General features: G+C 42.7%; 1 protein-coding gene across 5 annotated transcripts in view; it reads left to right on the forward strand.

Annotated features, from left to right (window-relative positions):
* Positions 1 to 20,515, forward strand: part of GFOD1 (Gfo/Idh/MocA-like oxidoreductase domain containing 1) — a 115,474-nt gene that overhangs the window by 84,784 nt on the left and 10,175 nt on the right. The window lies entirely within an intron of this gene.

Raw genomic sequence — 20,515 nt, forward strand, 5'->3', positions numbered from 1 at the left:
CAGAACTAAAAGTGGTTTTAATTTGCTGTAGCTTAATTCACTTAAAAATGAATTAAATGTCTCTGTCTATCTTTCTAGCTATCATTTCCTCCCCTCAATCAAATGTGTTGTTTGGTTCTAGAGCAAACTTAAGAACTGCAACAAGTTTTAAATGTGGATAATACAGTTTACCAACTCACAGGGATATTGCATTAGTTAATGAACCAGATTCATTCTACCCCGGGCACAAATAGATGCAAACTACACCCCCTGCACCATGGGAACACTTGGACTGGAGTGGGGTTCAAATTCAGAGACACCCTCCCCTTAGGAGTTTACCTGGGAAAAATTGCTTTAAATTCTGCCTGGTGCTCTCCTGAGCCCTATTGAGAGAAGTTGCCTGAGGACGTGTCTTCACTAGCAATGTTAAAGCGCTTTAACGTGGCCGTGTAGTCGCATACTATGTATGCGTGGCACCAGAGCTGGGAGAGAGCTCTTCCAGTGCTATTAAAAAACCCACCTCCACGAGGGGCTCCCAGCGCTGGTGCACTATCTACGCTTCCATTTTACAGTGCTGCAGCTTTCTCACTCAGGGGTGTGAAAAAACACCTCCCTGAGCACTGCAAGTTTCAGCACTGTAAAGTGCCAGTGTAGACAAGGCCTGAGAAACACACACAATGACCCTGCCTTAGGACATGCTAGAAGATGGAGGAACCTAGACTGGAGTTGTCTAGTGGCAGAAAGTCTGCCTGAATGAGGTATAACAACACGAGCCACCCACAATGTCCACTTTGGTGGGAGACACAGAGCTGGTCATCAATGCCCACAGGGCAAGCAGGACCACCCGGGAATGCTGAGATTTGTTGAGTTCCTTAAACTTTTTAAGTTGGAGCGAAGGGTACTTATTCTCAATTAAAACAAACAAATGGCAAAATATAGTGAATATGGCCTAAGCCACCATTGCTCACTGCAGTGTAATTTAATTGTGTCTTGTAGCGGGGCAGCCTAAGTCACGCTTAACCAGTTTGAGCCTGAATGGCATTTTTTAAGAATTGCATTCAGAAAGATTAAGCTACAGAATGATTGTGGACAGGGGAGGCTGGAATCCAGGCAGCTGGAACCTGATGAATTCTTTCTGTCTCAGTCAGCTGCTTGGGCTGAGGCTGAGACCTTGGCCCTGATGTAAGCTCTGCAGCCTGGGGAGTAATTAAACATGCATCAATCTTTCTGATGGATCCAGAGGTGGAGCAGCTCACGTATTTAGAACTGCGGATTCGCTTTGATCCTCACAAGATAAGTTATATTTGCTACTTTTCAAAATGGGTTTATGGCTCGTTTAATAGCATTGAGCTGACTCTGCCAGGAATAAAATATGAACTAAAAACATTAAGCTACTATCTTAAAATAAAAAAAGACTTAACAAATTTCCCAAAGAAGAACAATGTTAATTTAATTGTGGAGTAATTTCAGATGAAATGGTAATGAAGATACTGATGTAACAGTTAGTTTAAACCAGGGGTCTCGAACGTGCAGCCTGCGGAGGTATTTGCTGCAGCCCGCCAAGCTCCCTGCCCTTCCTCCCCCCGCCACTCCAGAGTTATTTCCTGCGGCTGCCAAGCTCCCCTCTCCCCCCCCCCCCGCAGCGTGTTGCATCCCTGCTCCTCTGCCTACCTCCAGGTGCTTCCCATCACCAAACAGCTGTTTGGTGGTGCTTAGTGCTTTCCAGGAGATGTGGATAGGAGCGGGGAGCCGTGCACTCAGGGGAGGAGGTGGAGAAGAGGCGGGGCAGGGGCGGGGATTTGGGGAAGGGGTTGGAATGGAGCAGGGAGGGGTCAGAGTTGGGGTGGGGACTTTGGGGAAGGGGTTGGAATGGGGGTGGGGAAGGTGTGGGGCCTCATGGAAGGGGTTGAGTGGGAGCGGGGCAGGGAGGGGAGGTTCTTTTGTACCCTTATATGAAAAGGCGTCAGTGATATAGCCCTCGGGCCAATGTACTAGTCCTCATGTGGCCCTCGTGGTGATTTGAGTGAGATCCCTGGTTTAAACCATGGATTACTTATAGTCTGTTTATTGCTGTTGTATGATGGGCCAAATTCATTTCTGGTGTAACTCTGGCTAGTCAGTGGAATTATATCTGTGATGAATTTGGCCTGAAGCTTGGTATGGCCAGATTGTGCTTCCACTAAGGTCCATGGCAGAACTCCCATTGACGTCAAGGGGCGAATGGAACTGGACCCTATGGCAGCTTGGAGCCAGACCTAATAATAGATACAGTATAACTCTATTTATTCACTTAGAGTAGGGACAGAGTTTATCTGAATAAACAATGAAACCAAACAGGGCTGTAATCTGATTTTTAATATTGGGTAAAGAGGAGGCCTGCTGCCTATTGTATTTTGGTACAATCCAAACTGGGGGAGAATTGGAGGGGATTTATTAAAGTCACTCCACTAGCCACTTGATGGCAAGTTAGGGCTTGTTTTAGGGAGAAGAATAGGATCAGTGATGCTGCTATAACTCTCCTGTATGGACACTCTGTTCTGGAATCAAAGTGATTTGATTCCAGAAAAATGTAATTATTATAATTATTCTGCTGTGCTGGTCAGTTTCCTCGTGTAGACACACCCTTAGATTCTCAGTATGAGAATTATATTTTATCCAGTTGAAACTACATGGGAAATTATGGTTAGGCGAAATGTAATTTCCCAGTTTGGAATTAGATCTGCACACTGGAAGTAATGCCCTCCCATCTCTTACAAAAATGCCAGAGGCTCTTTAATGACAAGAGCTTAAGCCAAGTCCTTTGTAACCTTTTTCGGTGGAGAAGGAGGAGGGGAGAAAAAGGGGAAGGAAACAGGCCTCAGGTCCTGAACACCAGCTTGTTTTCAAATTCATTTAGAAAGAAAGACTGATTTACCAATCCCATTTTACCCTAGAAAGATAGCTGTTCCTAAGTTAAACAAAACCAAATGTTTACAAGACCAAAGGTTTACAGTACCACAGTTCCCAAGCTATAGTAACTCTTATTCATAACAAAATATGCTCATGCTTCCTATATCATCATCCTACAATAAAGACAGTGTACCTCACTCAGACAGAGGGTAGAAGTTTATAAAGAAGTTTATAAAAAACACAACAAACCAAACCATAAAGTGTGTGGAGGATGCACGATTTGCTGCATCGGTGGTAATGTTGTGTGCAATACACTTATTGACCTGACACGGCAGCTTGTAGTTCTCTCTAAATGAAGACTTGGATTTCCTATCACTTTCCCTGTCACTCTGCAGACAAGATGTAATTTCCTCCGTGTTCTTAGGGCTGTGTGAATGCAGACAAAACTGTCAGTGTAATGGCTGCATTAATTACTCCAAAGCATCAGTCTTTGACGTTTCTTCTTTGTGAAACGTCAGGGCCAGTGCCAGACTACAATTAGCTTGTTGAGTGTGGGATGGGGAATGGGTTAGGAGAGAATAACATAAAGAGAACTGACTCAGATTAACAGCTATAAATGTAACCCATTCATATCTGCATAACAATTCTGTGCAGGACAAGGCAGCCTAAAAAAAATGAATCTGCCCGATTGCCTAATCTTCCCAAATCCTTTACAACAGCTGGGCATCTAGTTGTTTTCAGCTAACAAAAAGAAACATATTAAAGGCAGATGCTAATGCCTGAGTAGAGTGGAGATTGACCATAGGTTGTCATAGCCATATGATTTTTATTATTATAATGTAGACTGAATTGATGGACTGCATTTTACTGTCAGGGGAATGTAGAGCAATTGGAAGTAATTGGAGCAAATAAAGGACCAAATACAGAGTTCCTTACCCAGTAAATTCCCACTGAAGTTAAAGACTGAATAAAAAAAATGTTTTTTCTTATATTTAAAAAAAAAAGCCCACATGCTGAAGTTAATGGGTGTTTTGCCTTAGTAGACCATGAATAAGGATTTTCAGCTTTTGGGTCAATGATTTTAATGGAAGTTTGTGTGAGTAAAGATTGAGTAGAAACTCAGGAAAGACTGAAGGGTTTGGCCATAGATTTTTTTTTTTTTTTTCTTCCCCCAAGTCCTTTTGGTGGCACGGAAAAGCACCAGACAGTTGCTCAGGAAGCATAAGTCTGAGCATGTTTCAGATGCTTTAGCACAGAGGTTTTCAGCCTGTGATTCATGGAGCTCATCCTGGTGGTCTGTGGATAGTGGACTGATGGATAGATGGTGTTGGCTCTTCCTCTGAATTTCAAGGGGTCAAATTGTATTGACAGCTACAAATACATTAAATACTTCATTAATCTCACTTGCCCATGTAAGCATTTGCTCAACTTGTTACAGGGATGTTACGTGATTGTGAATGAGAAAGAAGGTGACTTTAAACCAATCTCTATCAAAATGTGGTTCATGCTATAAAAAGTTTGGGAATCCATGCTTTGCCATGATACATGGGTAAGTAGGAAAGCACAAGACTCAGCTGCTGGAAAAGGGCTTGATCCTGGGCTCATTGAAATGAACAGCAAAACTCCCATTGACTTCAGTGATGCAGGATCGGGCTTTGAGTACGTTCATATGCTTCATACAGACACACACCCCAAAGACTTAAGTTTAAAAGAATTTGGCAATCCACAACTAACAAAGCAAACACCACGTGCACAAAAAACTGAAACAAGCAAGCAAACAAAAATGAATATGGGAGCTATTAGAAAAGTTACTGTGGACTTGATCCTCAAGGCACTGAATAGTCAAAAGCATACTAATATGTACGTTCTTTGGGGCGAGGGCTACCTTTTTGTTCTGTGTTTGTACAGCACCTCGCACAATGGGGTTCTGGTCATTGACTGGGGCAGCAAGGCTCTCCTGCAATAAAAATAATAAATAATATGTGTATTCGTGTACAGTGCCTAGCACAATGAGGCCATGAGCCCTCACTGGGGCGTTAAAGCACTATCTCAATACATATAAGTGATAATAAATAATGATCACTGATCTCACTTTTGTACTTTTCCCTCTACTGTTGTACCTTCAGTGCTGGTTAGGTGATGTTCATCTATCCAGAGTCTCCATCGTAACATGCTGTTGTTGGGGCACCTTTTCTCAAGTGATTTGTGCGTTGGTTGCCCCTGCACAACATCTTGCCCAAACAGCCTATCCTGAAGGGGTCTAACCTCCTTTTTTTTTTTTTTTTTTTTTTAAAGAAGAACCAGCTGTCTCTCTTTCCTTGATTTAATATCTCTTCAAACCACTGCCACAGTAAAATTGTCTCCTCCAAAATCAGTTCTTCACATCTCCATTTCACCTGGTTTCTTGTCTCAGCTGTGGATTCCTGCCTTGACAATAAAATCAGATCGCTTCTTCCAGCTCTCACGCTGCTCATGTGAGGTGTGTGGGTCTTAATACCTGGGTGACACCTAAACTGATCATTGAGAATAGGTCATGTGCTTTGAAATCTGCATTCCCAATATTCTCTGAAAGGTGTATGTTTTCATCATTTATGTAACATTAAGAATGAACTATTGCAGTGGTTCTCAACCGGGGGTATGCGTGCCCCTGAGTGTATGCAGAGGTCTTCCAGGAAGTATGTCAACTCATCTAGATCAGTGTTTCTCATCCTGGAGGTCACGACCCCTTGGGGGGCCGTGGGATGGGTTTGGGGGGGGTTGTAAGGGCAGGGCTGGTATTAGTGGGTGGCAAGCAGAGCAATAGCATGCCACAGGGGGCCCTGTGAAGCTCTGAAAGGCAGGCTTGCACTTGAGCCCCAGGAGGTGGGGCTTGGGCTTCAGACTCCTAAAAGGGGTACAGTAGTCTGGAAAGGTTGAGAACCACTGAACTATGGGATAACTTGAGGTTCCATAATAGTCAAGCCTTGGTCACCCAGAGTCACAGACTCTGGGTTGTTGTTGTTTTTTTAAACATAACTCTGGGGCAAGCTGGTTGCTGGTAGGATACTTTATATGCAGATCTAAACAAGCTGCTTGAGACCTAAACATTTTTTACAAGCTAATTAGTTCCATTGTTGGGCAGTGACACGGACCTTCTCTCAATTGGCTTTAAATAAAAATAAATGTTTTTTATAATATTCAGATAAGGGAAAGAGATTCAATTTACTTTTGTAAATTATGCTGGCCTTAATAAAAATTATATAAGCCAGTGGTACAACCATGATTAATGCCATCCTTGCTATGTATAGCTCTGCCAAATTCATTCCTTTGTCAGGAATTTTGTTTAGCATGGTTTTCTCAAAGAAGTGTAGTATTGCCATGAATTTTCCCATTACGGATATATTTATTGAACAAATTTTAGTCTTCAAGCCAATCAAGTAACTGACAGCATATCATACTTAGGGTGTGAGAAATACATGAGAATAATGGTTAGAGTATCATATACTATATATTTTAGTCAGGGCTTCTTGTTATACATACAAGGATTTCTTCAGACCCTTGAGCAGTAAGTTTTGTTTTTAAGGGCACCCTCCTCCACAACACATCTCAAAGTGTCCTCTTCATTTCCATGCCCAGATCTGTCTCCTACATAACTATTCCATTATGTTGTTATCTAACTATGGCTAGTCCTGGAAATGTTCAGGTTACTATTGATTTAGATCAATTTCAGAGCAATTCAAAAGCTTTGCATCAGAATTCAATAAATGATTCATGCATCATCTAAAAATGCTGGCCCCACTGAATAAGCTAGCTCAGTATTATAGTTCTCAAGCCTGAAAGAAAAAAACACACTCTCTCTCTCTCACCCCATTTTGAGCTTTGATTCTTTCTCCTGGTCTTTGCTTGCCAAGATTTTGAATAGGAAAAATCCTTCTTTCTCTCTTGCAAGTCATCTTTTGCTCCTCCATCATTATTTTTACCACCAAAGTGTTTTTGTTTTTTATATTTAAATTATCAGTTGCCCCATGTGGGTGTTGAAATACCTGTGGTCTCCAAACTAGTTGGTTTCCGCATGTCATTTTACAACAGCCAGATCTCACGGATAGTGATTACTTTTACACAAAGGGCCAAATTCTGGTCTCTCTGAAGTCAATGGGGTCAATGAGAGGCACTGGTAGTTCTCCCAACCCTGTATAATTCTAGAACATACTTATGAAGGGCAATAACATGCAAAGGGAGTTGGTTGGGTAAAAGGTTTAGCGTAACAGAGCAGTGGAATGTTTTAGTCCTGGTAGCAAAACACTCCCCTGAAAGCTCTAAATTCACCACCACCATCTTTCCATAGCTCATTAACCCGTTGCTTATGGCAGGCAATTCCAACCCCGCTGACATGATAAACATGAAGTAACTGCAGGTTTTATTTTGTTTTTACAACTAATCTTGCATAAAAGTGCTGCAATGTGCTTGTTACAGGCTCTTCCTTTATCCCGGTCAGCTCTGTCCCCAGCTGTTGTTATTTATTATTCGTATTATAATAGCGCCTAGAGACTCCACCCAAAATCAGGGCCCCAATGGACGGAGCACTATACAAACCCAGCGTAATAGACAGTCCTTGCCCCAAAGAGCTTACAATCCAAACCGACAAGCCAGGTGAGAGCTGGGGGGAAGGGATGTAATGTACAACCGGAGCGATGGTTGCAATTGCAAATAGCATGTTAGTGCCATGACCTTTTGTTGGGTTTCTTTGTAATGCTTTGGGTGGGGTTTTGTTGGGAGGGGATTGGCTAAACAGAGAGAGAGAAAGGAATGGGGAGGGGCATTGAAAGGAGGGAGAGCAAGGAGGACAGGAGAAAGGAGGGAAGAAAGACAGCGTGGAGGGCAGGCATAGTGAGGCTGAAGAGAAGAGACTGAGGGAGGGAGCTGGAGCAAATAGCCGGTGAGCCCACAGTCAGAGCTGTACAAAACTTGTGCACTGGTGACGTCATCAACATCTGTAGGTCCCCGCTGCAGCTGCTTGTCTGCTCCTGCCAGCTGAGTTTCTGGATGTGTCCTCCCCAGAAGTTTTTCGCCTTTGAGCTCGTACGGCTTGGGGAGGGGTGGGGCTGCATGGGTCCTGATGCCCCCAGAGTGGGGCGTTTCCCGTGGCAGTTCTGGATTCAGGGGTGCTGGGGGATGGGCAATGCCACCTGTGTCAGAGCTCCTCCCTTTCCCCAACGTTACCGTAATACCTGTTGCTGCTGCTTGTCTCTGCTCCTGTGGGCTGAGCTACTGGGTGACACCACAGACTGCCTCGGCCACCAGCTACTTAGCCCCCCCTGGTTTAATTCCATACCCCTGTGGACTAGACGTGGAAAAGAAGATTGAGGGCCTTGGTTCTTCTTTGAGTAATCCTGGGTAAGGTGCTTGGGGAGGGGGAGTGTCTCCTGAGGCCTAGGTAGATAGCATATGGTGTAACAATGCTATTAGTACCTACATGTAATGTTTTCAGTCCTGGGAGCTCCTTTATAATAAGTACAGTGTCTCTCTAATCCTTACAGTGGTGTAGTGATGAGTTGGCTAAATAACAGAAGCACTTGCCCGTGTGACAGTAACGTTTGAAACCCTGACGCTGTGTGGCAAGATTTTCTGTAGCTAAAGTCTAATGAGCTAAGAGCCTCTCAATCATCAGCGCAGCCCCTTGGAGCGATGGCATTGAAGTCCATGAGTTTGCACAGGTGTAACTGAGATGGGAATCTTGCCCACTATATGTTGCCTGGGTTTAAGATGTGACAATGGAAAATCTTGATTTATGGTGCCAAAGACGTATGCCTTGTGATGCCTGAAGTATGCTGAGATATGACTCTATGATTATGGTGCCCCTGAGAGACCAGTGAGAATATCTATTTCCCAGAGCTATCATCGTGATCAAATTTTTAAATAAATTAGAATGACAGCATGAGCTAGTGCCTTCAAGTTCTGTAATTGCATATGATTTCTGAGATGTCAGTCTTGAATTACCTGTCGCGGTCTCTCAACCTTGTACATGTTGTCCACTCTGGAGTGGCTCACAACTGTGAGTGCCTATCTCAGGGCAGACTGTCAGAAAACAGGGCAGACACCCCAAACTGGTGGTGGTCTATATTTAGCCAGTGACAAATGTGAACTCCTCGATCACTAGAACAGTCTTAGACTGGAGACTATGACTCCATAGTATCTTGCCACCCAAGCAAGCTGGACTTAGTGCAGGGGTGAAAGTAACTTAAGGGACTTACTGGTATGCAGGGCCAGGGTCCTGAGCGAGGCGGGGGCAGGGGTGCTCAGGTGGAAGGGGCGGGCCTCAGGCAGAAGGAGCAGGGCCTTTAAATCCCCGAGTCCTTTAAATCGCCAACACTATCCCAGGGCTCCGGCAGCAGGGCTCTGGCGGTGATTTAAAGGGCCAAGGGCTCTGGCTGCTGCCGGGAGCCCAGGGGCCTTTTAGATTGCCAGCGTGGGGAAGCTGCCCCCTGCCGGTACGGTTGGCTGTGTACCGGCTCTTGCCGGTCTGACGTACTGGACCATATCGGCTTACTTCCACCTCTGACTTAGTGATAAATAGTTACTCCAAAAAATCACACCATCTTTAGGTTGTTTCCAGTCCCAAGACACCAGATACTTACTCCAGATCAGTGGGTACCCGTACACCAAAGACAACATCTGTAGCCAATCCTGTAATAAATTATCTAAAGGTTTATTAACTAAGAAAGAGAAATAAGTGTTATTTACAGGTTAAAGCAAGGAAACATAAACACACAAATGAGTTACCATCTAAATCCTAAGAGTGACAGAGTTGAAGTGATCTGCCCATTCAAAGTGTCTTTCGAGGTGGACTCAGGAGATAACCCCTTGGGATCTCTGGTTTCAGTTTGGTTTCTCTGGCCCTGTGAGAATTCAAACAGCAAAGAGATGAAGAATCTTCACATCCACTATTTTTATTTCCCTCTTCCAGCATTCAGATCAATGGGTTGAGGCCTTCTGCACATACGTCTCCATGGGTGGATGGGGCAATTAACAAAGCTTTTTTCTTATAATGGCCCATTTTAATAGTCCTCTTGGATGGGTAGGGGGACGATTCCGATGCCTGGGTTCACAAGTTCAAAGCAAACATTTTCAAAGTTATAAAGCAAAACTTACGTATTTTCTTATAGCATAGAATACTGACATTACAAGAGAGATTAATGCATGCAGCAACTTACAAGCATTTCATAGAGTCTAAACACTAAATATGTTCTTATAAGACTAACGCTTGTTTTGAGCAAAACTAACATATAGGTGAACCAATCTGGCCTCCAGCTATGAGTTTCAGTCCTTAGCTAATGCAGGCAGTTTTGGCAAGAGCTGGCACCTGGTCTGCCAGCCTCACACGTGTATGCTAGTTATATGTAGTAAAACTGAAATGGTTAGTCCAGCTTCACATAAATCAGAATGTGACTGTGAGTTTAAAATTAAAACAGTTCTTGTGCGGTAGTATGATGCATGCATCCTTTCAGTTCTATAAATCTGACCTACAGTTTAAAGTTCCATCCAAATACAACTCAAGTACCTGTACTTCTTTCCTTCCAGCTTTACGCCCACAGAACTTTGCTTTACCAAACTCAAGTTTTGTTTTCCTGTAATCCAATACATTTAGATAGTTGAGAAGATTTTTGAGGTAATGGCGGAATATTGACCAAAATAAATATATAAAGACACATCTTCATCTGCAGACTCAAAGAAATGGGATGGCTTGGATTAATTGGCTTCAGAGGTTTTTACATTCCTTACTAACACATCCAGTCACCTTTTGTACCAGAAGGTATACATGCATATAGTAGAGTGGATTGATTTAAATAACTGAGTTTAATCTTTCTTTGTATTTATATTTTTTAGTTAGTTTCCTAAAGAGAGGCTGATTCTCATTGGTTGGTAACCATTCAAATGTGTTTACTTGCAACTAAATATAGTCTTTACACTAAATTTAGTATTTCTTGTTTGCCCATGCATACAGGTGTCTCACACTCACACACACACACACACACACACACACACACACACGTATTAAGCACCTGGTATTAATATATGTATATATCTATATGTGTGTGTTGGGTAATCATGCTAAATTGTTCTATGCTTATTCTTACTCACTTATGCTAAAGCACATATCCCATATTGCCCTGGGAGAGGTATAACTTAGCACTTGGCTGAGGTAAATACAGAAGCTGTCAAAAGCTAGGTGGGTGAGTGTTATGAAACAAAAGTACAATGTGGTACAAGGATATAATGTAAGGTGTATGGATGTTTTGTATTAGGGAGTGTCTTTATGCCCCTTAATATTTGGAATTTACTATTCAAAATGAAAGATGGGAAAATACAGGAAGGGTAGTTTAAACTTAAACTTAAGTGACATGAACAGTGCTGTGTAACTTATAAATAGCCATCCTATAAAGATGGCTAGTTTAAGGGGGCATTCTATGTAAGTTAAACTGAACATGCTGTGAGAATTTGCTTCCTGGGAAGGATTGGTGAGGTACTTTCTTTTTTTTCTTTCCTGTGCCATGTTACTTTGCCTTCAGACAATAAATTTGGCTGAGCTGGGTTATTTGGTCCCTTGAACATTCTTAATAATGAACCGCAAGTATAGTCAATTAGTTGGTTATACTTTTAGACAATATTCTTTGGGCTAACCAGGAGGATATACTATATCTATGCATATTTATTTAAGAAATGATATTGTTGAACATACATTTATTCATATTCTTCAGTTTTATATTTTTTATTATATTGGAAAATGGTGAATGACGCATTTCCTTATTATGATGACTTTTTTTACTCATGATTTGTTTCCAGCTGCATTTGATGGAAATAGGAATTCAATTAAAAATGCACAAGCACATCATTTTAGAATAGGTTTTTATTAATTAAATAAAACAACCTTAAATATTCTGGACACATAAGGAATAAAAGTTTTATCAAAACATGTTTTGCATTTAAAACTACAGTATGTTCCCAGTTATCTGAACAGCACAGATTTAATTTGGATAACTGGGAGTCTGGTTAATCGAGATAGCAGGAGCCATTCAGCAGCAGTCTGGTGGTCCCTGTGGTCGGGAGCTGCTACTCCTCCTTGCAGTTCTGACCAGGGTTCTCTCCGCTCTGTCCTGCTCACTCACTCCTGTAACAGCAGGGCTACAGAGGGCTCCCTGGTTGCCAGTGACACCCACTCCCTGCAGGACCGTGGTGGGGGGGAGCTGTGGGGCAAAGCAGAGACCCCCAGACAGGACTCTGCTCTGCCCTGCCAGGACAACACCTTCCCTGCACCTTGTGCGTGCAGGGATCAGGTGTCACTGCCAGCTCTGCTCTGTTCTGTTCCGCTTACTCATTCCCGGGAGAGCAGGGCTGTAGAGGGCTCCCTGTGCTGCCGCAGGAGCAATTCTCTGCTTTATTATCCGAACCATTATCCGAATCCCATCTCTCAGCATGAAGTACATGCTGCAGAGGTCAGGTATCTTATGCTGGCAGACAAGGATGGGTTTAAGACAATGTGGAGGTTTGGATAATAGGGTTTTAGATAAACGGGAATATACTGTCATTGATTAAACAAAGGTAGCATTAACTGTGGTTAGTGAATTGACAGATTTTCAAAGTTATTTAGGTGCCTAGAAATGCAGAGAGGTGTCTCGTGGGATTTTCAAAAGTACCTAAGCAGGTTTGGTGTCTAAGTCATGTTGAAGTCAATGGGAATTAAGTGCCTAACATGCCTAGGTGCTTTTAAAAATCTCAGTAGGTGCCTCTCCAAATCTTAATACCTAAATACCTTTGAAAATCTGGCTCCTCCTTTTCTTCCCTGTTTTTAGAATAAGTAGATCTCATCCTTTCCCACCTGGTTTATATTCATAGTCTGGAAGAGGAAAACAAGCTTTGTTAACTCCTAATAAATGTCTAAACTTTGAATAAACTAATCCACATGAAGAAAATATCCTTTCTGCACCTGCTGGCTGAACTGAACCGAAAAGTAATTAAGGCAAAAGCTTTTCTGCACAACAGAAAACTGAGAACTGAAACTCCCTTAGATTTGCAAAAATGACAATACCGGCTGTTGCTCCAGTGTGAAGACTAAACATAATATAGATATATAATGCAGTGCGGAACATTGTGACATATTTATAAAGCTTGAGTTGACCTCAAAAGTTTAGGATGTGTTTTCCCTGATTCTGAATATAATTAAAGCTCATTCAAACTGATGAGGACTCATCAAAGCAGCATCTCTTTTTAATTATTTAAATTATTTTAATAATTATAGTAAGTTTAAATCTTATTACAGGTTATCATAATTTCACATTTAATTTTAAACAGGTTCATTTTTTAAAAGAAAAATTGTATTTAATTTAAATTTAAAAAATCTGATTTAAATAACTTTTAAAAAAATCTTTTATTTTTATCCACCATGGCACACAGGTGGGGGAGTTCAGCCTACACTCTGAGGACCCCATTCCCTATTTAAACATTCAGACTATCCTTGAAATGTCTAAATCTGCCCTTTCTCTTCAAAAATATACTTTTTTCTGCTGACTAATTTAACTCATTCCACCAAATCTCAGTATCTTGAAAACTCCCTGAGCAACGGTGATAGGTGCAGGCTCTGGACTAATGAATCTTTGTGATGTAAATGCAGTTTTTGATTAGATGCCCAGACTCCAAATAAAGGCCTTTTTGATTTCCATGTGAATAGGAGGAGGAGAAAATATTTGATTGTAGGTTCACATCCTGAACTGAACAAGTCCAGGGCTAGCCTCGTTCCAGCTGGACGTTGGACATCTAATTTTGTTTCCAGTGAAAATGGAGCTGTCAGCGTATTTGAAGGAGTCAAGCAGATGGAAAAATAAAGCTGGCATTGCAGATTTTGAGAATTGATTAGATTGGAAAGTCTGTAAGTGAGTTAGGGCTGTCGTGCATTGGGCAAGTCATGGAACCTGATGTAATCTTCTCTGCTAATTATTTAGGACATCTGGCAAGTACAGGGATTGTGTGTGGGTAGAGTGACTTGCTGGACAGCAGATAACCAAAGAGCTATGTGACTTATATAAAATGTAGTATTGCCAGTCCCAAGCATTGAAATATCATTGAGTTGGGTCCCCAGAAAATCATGGGATTGGCTTAAAATTTTAAAAATATACATAAAGTTTGCGTTCTAACTGCCTGGTGGTTTTTGAGCCTTTAGTTTCGTGTTTTCAAGCTTCTCTCTGCAACCAGGAGGGCTAGACACTTATTTTTTTTTAAATGAAAGCTGAGATTCACACATAATCACATGATTCCATAAGCTGTTGCTGTAAGAAAAGCACCAACTATTATAAATGATATCTATATGACATAGATAATAAAATCATGTGAGTTGATAGCATTGAAAATGTTGTGTTAAATCTTTGGGTTTGTGAAAGGTATCAGATTATCTTGTCTACAAAACAGGCAGATGCCCCACTTTGCCTGGAGCAAACACGTCCAGGGAGTTAGGGTGAAATTCATCCTTGTACAGAGGGCCAGCACAAACCTTACATGCCCCAAATAAGGATTGAATAGGACCTAAGTGGTGCATAGGCCCTGTATGGGGGGTGGGGGTGGGGGTGTATGCATAGGGCTTTGCTCAAGGGTGTATTTTACTCTCAATTAGTACAGTCTCCATAGCTCATTCAGTTCTTGGCTTTTGCTGAGCTTGCTAACAGGGATGCCAAGCGGAGATAATATTAGTGATGGTTTTCTGAGGTAGACTCCTGGACTTAGACTAAAACTACCAGCTCATTTCAAAAGCTGACAGATGCCAACAGCTTTCAGTGACAAGTGCCCATATCTGAATGTAAACTGGTGACCTAGAAGCCAAAGCCTCTTGTGCCATTTTGCCAATCTCCTGAACCAACTAGTCCCCCCACCTCAAGGGGAGCAGAACACTTGACTGCACTGCTGCCTGTGATAGCCTGGAGCGGTTCCATTGCTTGTCTGTCTCTCTCCAGTTTGACAAGGCACAGGAGCATTGTGGGAGCTACAATACTTAAAACAACCTGGAACTGAAGCACCCATTTCTACTGTTCAGAACCAGCACCTTGTTCACCACTGGGCCAGATTCTGAGCTTAGTTATACAGGTCTGACTCCAGAGTGAAACCACTGGAGTGATGATGGAGATACGCCTGTGGAACTGACAGCAGAATTTGGCCCATTACGTGGAGTGACCCCTTTTAGCAATGCCACACTTTCTGACTTGAAAAGGTTCTCCTTCCCCCCCCCTCCCCGCATGCACGGCTAATAGCTCACCTTACCTGATCACTCTCGTTACAGTGTGTATGGTAACACCCATTGTTTCATTTTCTCTGTGGATATAAATCGCCCCACTGTATTTTCCACTGAATGCATCCGATGAAGTGAGCTGTAGCTCACGAAAGCTTATGCTCTAATAAATTTGTTAGTCTCTAAGGTGCCACAAGTCCTCCTTTTCTTTTTGCGGATACAGACTAACATGGCTGCTACTCTGAAACCAGCCAAAGAGAGAGTCTCTTTGAGCTGGGGGTGGGGGGGCTTTTGAAGATAGGATGATAGAAATGGTGACAGAAGCTCTGCAAACTAACTTATTTTATTACAAAGTGTGGATTCCCCCCACCCCCCTTGAAGGTAATACAGCAATAGGGGGTGAGTAGAGCACTCAGGAATGGGGTCGGATTGAGCACTCTGGATGGCCATACTTGTGTAAAATTATTATTTTATTTAAGAACTCCAGGACAAGGATAAGAACCTGCAAAAGAGCCAGTCCTTTTGAGATTCACAACATACATCTAATTTATATAAAACAATACGTATCTGAATCTGATGCTTCTCACTGTGGGTAAATATCTTATTATTTTGGCTGAAATAAGCTTGCTATGTTTTCCTTAGCTTTTGTGTCATTAATGTGGCTCTTGCTATCTGCAACAGTGAGCTGCTCTTGTGAAAGATGTTTGTAGGAAAAGCTGCGCTTAGCTCAGTTAAAGGCAGTGATGAAATGACCAGTAGAATGACCGTTATTCCCCTTGCTAAATTGGCTTCTCAAAAGTATCTTGTCCAACAGTGGACATGACTAGACCTTGACCCTAGGCCTGGGCAGCAGGAGGTAAATGTTGTATCTAGGTTAATTCCTAAAGAATCCAATTTTGGAACTTGCAGCCAGAAACGCATATGTTTTCTTGAGACTGTCAATATTTAAAGAAGAGTTCCTCCTTCAACCCTGCCTTTTGGTCAGCATGCAGCTGATTCATTCCCACTGCTCAAAGCTAAGGTGCTCATTCCTTCTTTGGAGAAGGAAACCTGGGGGTGGCGGGGAGAGGTGGGTGGATTTTGATCTCCCTGTTTCTTATTCTGTCTGCACAAACATGTCAAAGTGCTCTAAATCAGCTGTTTTGTGCAAACCTTTCATGTTCTCCCTGTTTCAAGAAAACGATTGTAGCAGCTTACTTATAAATGTACAGCTGGGGAGAGAACAGAGCTTCTTATCTCATAGAGCAGGGGTTCTCAAACTGGGGGTCAGGACCCCTCAGGGGGTCACAAGGTTATTACATGGGGTGTCGTGAGCTGTCAACCTCCACCACAAACCCCACTTTGCCTCCAGCATTTATAATGGTGTTAAATATATAAAAAAGTTTTCTTAATTTATAAGTGGGGGAGGGGAGGTCGCACTCAGAGGCTTGCTATGTGAAAGGGATCACCAGTAAAATAGTTTGAGAGCCACTGGTATAGAGTCAAATGCTGAACAGCGTCGTCCTGAAAGACCCGTGCTGATGATAATATAAGAGCTATCTGGGCACAAAGCAGAAGGCTGTTCAAATCCTCGACAGGGTAGAGTAGGGATCTCAAACTCAAATCACCACCAGGGCCACATGAGGGCTAGTACATTGGCCCGAGGGCCGCATCACTGAAACCTTTTCATACAACGTTACAAAAGTGTAGTCAAAAATGAAAAAAATGAAGAGTAATATAGTATGCTATTAAAAGTCAATGTATTAACTTTTTAAGAACTGTAATGTGAAGAGGGCTTTTAATAAAATATAAACACCTGTAACTATTCCTTATGTGGTCAGTAACACTGATGATGATCTACACTAACTGTTTATCAACGTAGCTGTAATGGCAGGAACTTTTTAAAGTAACTATTCATACAAAATACATTTTGCCACTTTTAACAAACATTCTTCCCAACTACTCACAGCAAAGAATCATACATGCTGAACTTCATACCTCATATTGCTCGTCTAGTCCATGAGGCCCCACCCCTTCCCCAATTCCCTGCCCTAGCCCCACCTCTTCTCTGCCTCCTCCCCTGAGCACGCCGCGTCCCCACTCCTCCCCCTCTCTCCTGGAAAGTCCAAAGCGCTGCCAAACAGCTGTTTGGTGGCGGGAAGTGCTGGGAGTTAGGCGGAGGAGCGGGGACGTGGTGCACTCGGGGAGGGGGGGAAGAAGAGGGGAGGAGGGTGAGGGGAGCTTGGCTGCTGGTGGAGTCGGCACGTGTGGTGGGCCGCAGGAAATAACTCCTCCGGGCCGTATGCTCTCAAGATTTGCATTTGCGGCTTTTTTAATTAATAAAGAATCCAATTTCAAAAACAGATCAAAATGCTGCAAGAAGAAACTGCAAGATTCCGCCCTCCCTTTCTCTCTCTCTCTCTCTCTCTCTCTCGGTTCTGCTCTTCCCTCCATGTGTGGGCCTAACTCCCACTGATTCTAAAGGCAATTCCCCTGTGTCTCAGGGCCCATAGGGTGCTCAATCTTATTTTGTTGTTGTCTGTTTGTATATTGGTAGCACCAAGAGGTCCCAATCAGGGCTCAGTTGTTGTAGGCACTCTACACACATTTTAAAGATTGTCCTGGGGCTCCAAAGAATTTACAAATACAGTGCAGTCTTGCCCTCATGTACACACGTGTGCATAGCTGCATATTTTATGTGATCAGTGACGGTGTGGAGGACAGGAAAAAAACGAGCAGCAAGTGTTGGGAGAGGAGGATGAGAATCAAACTGGAACAGGAACTGAACCCAGGGGACTCTCTCTTCCATTGTGTAGATCAGCTCATGATTGAGCCCCTGGGGATTCCTCATTGAGAGATTTGACTGTATCGGGGACCATTTGACCACCCCTATTCTCTTCCAGCAAAGATTTAAAGAAAACTGTGGCACGCAGAGGTAATCCTTATGAAATACCGTCTGTCTAGGAATAATCATTAGAATTTCTTATTATTAGTCTCATGTTCTCACATCACATGATGACACCCTAGGATATAATTGCACCCGATATTTAATCTGTGTTCATGGGTACTTGTCCAAACTAGGACCCACTGTAAAGCATCCATGTAACAGAAAATGGCCCATTGAAATAATCACCGAGCTGTATCTGAAGCAAATGGTGCAGCAGAACATTATCTGTTAAAGGAATATAGGTCAGGAATATGAATGCAAACACATCCTGCACTGTGGCATCACTGAAGGGATTACACAGGAGCAGGAGAAGACTGACTATAAAGGAGAAAGCTTAGACACCAGTCTGTAGGTAATCTGTAAAGATGAGAAAGGAAATGTAGAAAAGAAAACCATGGCTGTTTGAACGGGAATCCAGTAAAATATAGCACAATTAGAAAAAGTTTATATGTGTCTATAGCTATGTCTGCACTTACAGCAGCATGTCGAGTACATACATTACATGCTCCCCATAGCATGGGTATAAATAGCAGTGCAGGTGGTGAGGCACTACTTAGGCGAATAGAGTGAAGACACACCAGAACCTTACATGGCTCTCCACACACCCAAACAGTACCTCCCGCATCCACAGTGGTATTTTGAGCAGCACAGTGTCCCACTGCCAGAGACTTTCCCTGCCACAGAGAAGGACTCCGGCAGTGGGGAAAGGCTCTGGCAGCTCCCTGCCACTGGACCCTTTTCCCACTGCCAGAGCCTTTAACTGATGCATGTAGCTACACAGTCCAGTGAGGACACAGTCTGCTTTTCACTGCAATGTGTGGCTACACGTAACTTACATGCTGTCACCAGTGTAAACAAGGTCTATTTGTCAGTAGCCGTATAAAAGGTGGTGGTGGGGGGAGTTCATTCCCTTCAGAGCCTTTAGTCCTGTGGAGATGATTTACCAGTTTTGACTACCTCTTTGGTGGTGACAGCCCTAGCTCCAATTCTGATTGGTCCAATATGTAGCAGACAAAGACTGAATAGGAAGTGTATATAAATTGATTGTCAAGGCCAGATTGTGACCCTTCTTCCTCCCCACTGGCAAGCAGTTAGTTACTTATGTGAGTGGTCCCAGTCTGACCCCAAGGGGTTGTCTGTCCTATCTGAGCACCTCATAAACATTTACGAAAGTATCCTTACAACATCCCTATGAAGGAGGAAAGTACTATACTCCGTTTTAGAGACAAGGGACTGAGTCACACAGAGATTAAATGGCTTTCCTGAGATCACACATTTAGTCTGAGCCAAGAACTGAACATGCATCTCCAGAGTCCTTCTCCACAAGACCTTCCTTCCTTCTCTCAGGCTTTTGTGTAGACAAAGGGAGGACATAATGCAGGGCCGGATAGGTGATAGGAGTTCTGCCATTGCTCATCGGACATAAAAATCTATCTGTGCTATTATAAATGGAATTAAGACTTCAAGAACTGTCAGGTCTTTTCACCCTCCTTTCCATGTGAAAAGCCCAGGTACAGCCGTAATATATACAACACTTTGAGACTTTTTTTGTCTGGGAACAGGTGTCACTTGTAACTAATGCTCAAATTGGAATGGTACAAAGTGATTTACCCCGCTGTCATTTTGAATTGCTTTCTGCATGCTAGCAGTTATTGCAGGTCTTTTCGTGTAACTTTACTTTGCCAGCACTGCATTTGTATATGTACAGGAAGAAAGAAGTCATCAAGAAGAAGTCCATAATAAAACAACTATTAGATATTAAAGCCTGCATTGCATTCAACACACCCAGGTAGCTTGTTAAAACAGAACCCTCATAAAAAGTTCAATATAACAATGTGCACATATGGGAAATGTGGGAGGACAGATCATCACAGCTATATGCTTACATGTTTGACCTCTTTTGAGACATCACAGGTCATCTTTGACATCCTAGATATGTTGCTAATGTCTTGACAAGGGGCTCCCTCAAATATTTTGCACCTCAGCCAGAATGATTCATGATGTTCTGTGGGTAAAATACTATTTCTCACTCCCCCACCCAAAATAATCCATCAATCCAATACACCTCCCTCCCCTACAGAATCCATCAAACAGGAAGGGTGGGGATGGAGAAATGAGTCCCCTCAGAAGAAAATCCCAGGATTTTCAGTATCCTAGTATGGGCTACTATGGGCATAAGATCTCCTCTACCATGCGCTTCTGCAAATAAGAATGAGGGAAAGCTTGGATTAATGTCTCACTTTTGTACCCCGTTTTCGGCATGAATGAATTTTGAAAACAAGAAGGGGTTCGTTTTCATTGCAGTGCTCAGTCAGCTGATATATCTTATGAATACACTGTGGGATTTTTGTGCATATGGTACCACTGGTTCACTAAATGTTGTCTTCTTTCCAGGATGTCTCTTGTTGGTCTTGATCAATATTTGCCCATTAAAATGTCCTGAGCTCGCTCACTTTTTTTTTTTTTTAACTGTT

The sequence above is a fragment of the Natator depressus genome, chromosome 2, assembly GCF_965152275.1.
Source record: "Natator depressus isolate rNatDep1 chromosome 2, rNatDep2.hap1, whole genome shotgun sequence".
In the NCBI taxonomy this organism is placed as follows: domain Eukaryota; kingdom Metazoa; phylum Chordata; order Testudines; family Cheloniidae; genus Natator; species Natator depressus.